This window comes from Bos indicus x Bos taurus, chromosome X, assembly GCF_003369695.1.
Source record: "Bos indicus x Bos taurus breed Angus x Brahman F1 hybrid chromosome X, Bos_hybrid_MaternalHap_v2.0, whole genome shotgun sequence".
Classification (NCBI taxonomy): domain Eukaryota; kingdom Metazoa; phylum Chordata; class Mammalia; order Artiodactyla; family Bovidae; genus Bos; species Bos indicus x Bos taurus.
The window spans coordinates 36,856,739-36,859,923 of NC_040105.1; the positions used below are offsets into that span (position 1 = coordinate 36,856,739).

The 3,185-nt window shown below is 43.3% G+C and overlaps 1 pseudogene; it reads left to right on the forward strand.

Annotated features, from left to right (window-relative positions):
* The first annotated feature begins 2,145 nt into the window (after window positions 1–2,145).
* On the forward strand, window positions 2,146–2,802 carry LOC113887851 (annotated as a pseudogene).
* Window positions 2,803–3,185: the final 383 nt, after the last annotated feature.

Genomic DNA, 3,185 nt, shown 5'->3' on the forward strand with positions numbered 1-3,185 from the left:
AAAATAAACAAATGGGACATAAGTAAATTTAAAACTTTTGCACATCAAAGGAAGCCATCAACAAAACAAAAAGACAACCAACTGAATGTGAAAAAATATTTTCAAATGATATGAATGATGGGTTAATATGAAAAATATGTAACCAGCTCATACAACTCAAAAAAAAAAAAAAAAAAAGAACCCAAACCACCCAACTGAAAAATGGGCAGAATGCGTGAGTGGACATTTTTCCAGGGAGGACATACAGATGGCCAAAAGGCACATGAAAAGATATTCAACATCACTAGTTAGAGAAATGCAAATCAAAAACACTTGAGAAATCTCCTCATACCTGTCAGAATGGCTATCATCAAGAAGACCACAAATAGCAAGTGTTGGCAAGGATGTGAAGAAAAGAGAACCCTAGTACTCTGTTGGTGGGAATGTAAATTGGTGAAGCTACTGTAGAAAACAGTATGGAGAATTCTCAGAAAACGAAAAATAGGACTACCATATGACCCAGGAATTCCACTCCTGGGCATATATCCAAAGAAAATAAAATAAAAACACTAATTTGAAAAGATGCATGTAACCCAATGTTCATAGCAACATTATTTACAATAGCCCAAGTATCCATCAACAGATGAATGGATAAAGATGTGGTGTACAGAATACTATAATGGAATACTATTCAGCCATAAAAAGACAAAATCTGCCACTTGCAACAACACGAATGAACCTGGAGGATATTATGCTTCATGAAATGTCAGACAGAGAAAGACATATACTGTATGTTATCACTTATATTTAGAATCTAAAAAATAGAGCAAATGAATGTAACAAAACAGAAAGAGATTTACAGATTTAGATAACAAACTAATGGTTAACAGGTTCCACTAGTAGGGAAGGGGAGACAGAAAGGCAGAAGGGAGAAGGAGAAAGGAAGGAAGAGGTACAAGACAGGAGTAGGGGATTAAGAGGTACAAACTATTCTGTATAAAATAAATAAGCTACAAAGATATGTTATAGAGCACAGGGAATAGAACCAGTTATTTTTATAGTAACTTTGAATAGAGTATAGTCTATAGAAATATTGAATCACTAAGTTGTACACCTGAAACTAACATAGTATAAATAAACCATACTTCATTAAAAAAAATAAAGAACAATAAAATAATATGCCTGTAGTAGAAAGTCAAGCACATTCAAAGAAAGTTCAAGAACAGAGCTGATAAAATCCAAGCAGTGCAGAAGGTCCTGGTGGACTGTGAGGTTGAAGAGTTCCTCTCTGAACAACAGTTCTGTTTTCCACACCCAAGCTCTGACCCTACCCCAATCTTCCTTACATTGGACAAAGCCAAAGTGGCATTTGATCAGCTTAATCTCCCAAAACTACACTCCAAAGACAGTGAATTACTTGACCAGGAAAGGAACCCAAATTAGAGCAGACATGAGGCAAAACAGGACACATCTATCTGAAGAGCAATCCACTTAAGTTTTCTGATGTCAGAGAAATGCCATGCTTTTAGCATTTGGAAGGGTCCCTATACTACCTTAAAAGTTTTATGCCACATACACCCAAAGGAACTGACACACTCCCCCCTACCATACAAAGGAGATGCATGTTGATGAAATGGACGTCATAACTGTACATCAGATCCATGCTAATCATTTGATTCTGAGGCTAATCCAATGAATCCTTTATTCCCAAATATGGATGGATAAATGCTTGCCAGATATTTGAGGGAAGTGAACGAGAGGATCATGATGAACAAACAGAACTATTTCTAGAGGAAAAAATATATAATACAGGAAAAGAAAAGAACATTACCAAAAAATGCAAATTCATATCCTCTAAGGAAGCCAGCGGGTTTATAAAATGAGAATAGGGTGCTGTAAAAGGGAGCAATTAGAGAACAAGAGAAAGTCCTTGAAAAACAGAAATATTACAGCAAAATTTAAAATATAATAGATGCCAGGTGCTCAGCTCAGTCTTGCCCCACCCAGGCTCTGGTGGAACCTGGAACACTGGGCTCGGGCTCCGCCCACCAGCACGCCCCCTCTCCAACAGAAATGGAACGTCTGTCCCCCTCGTAAACCTGGTAACGGAATCCTCTTCCAGTTCATCCCAGAGCTGCCGCCCTGATTTGAGCCGCCTGTCTCAGGCCACCTTAATAGTCCACCCTGGGTACTCTCCCAGGCCACCGGTACCGGCGCCGTGGCTTCACGGTCACTCTGGCGTTCTCACCTCCCACACCTGCGGTGCGAGTTATGCAGCCCGCACCGCCCTCGCAGGTACGCCAGAACTACCACCCAGAGTGTGAGGCTGCGGTCAACAGCCACGCCACCCTGGAGCTCCATGCCTCCTTCCAGTGCCTGGCAGTGGCCTTCTACCTCGACCGTGATGATGTGGCCTTAAAGCACTTCTCCCGCTTCTTCCTGCTCCACTCCCACGAGCATAACAAGAGGGCTGAGAGCCTGATGTTCCTGCAGAACCAGCGCGGGGGCCGCGTCTCCTTCCACAACATCAGGAAGCTGGAGACCCAAGAGTGGGAGAGTGGTCTCAAAGCCATGCAAGATGCTCTGAACGTAGAGGAGCACATCAACCAGAGCCTGCTCGACCTGCACCAGCTGGCCACCGAAAAGCGCGACCCCCACCTGTGCCACTTCCTGGAGACCGGCTACCTGAACCAGCAGGCAGAGTTCACCAAGGAGCTGGCGGGCCATGTCAGCATCCTGAGTAAGATGGGGTCCCCGGAAGACGGCCTGGCAGAGTACCTCTTTGACAAGCTTACCCTGGGTGATGGTGACAAGAAAAACTGATACCTGGACTCTAAGTTCAAAAGTGGACTTTTCCCAGAGTGAGGGGTGATTGTACAAGGTCACTCTGTCTGCTATGCAGTCCCCAGTATTGCCCTTGCAGAAAAGTTCACTGAAGTTTTTCTTCTTTCAATTTTGCCATTCCTTGCAATAAAGTTATTGGTTCCTAAAGAAATAAAGGTCTCTGGTTGATGTGTGTGTGCAAACTCCTAACTTTTCAAGTTTTAAAACAGGTATCCAGGAGTCTCTCCAGCTACCAGTGCCCTGTCCACAGACAGGTTGGGATTTCCACAGAGGGAGGGAGAAGGGGTTCCATGGGACCCTGGAAAATACAAAATCCATTTCCCCCTAATAAGCAATGTGGTATATGGGGGGGGGGGGTGAGG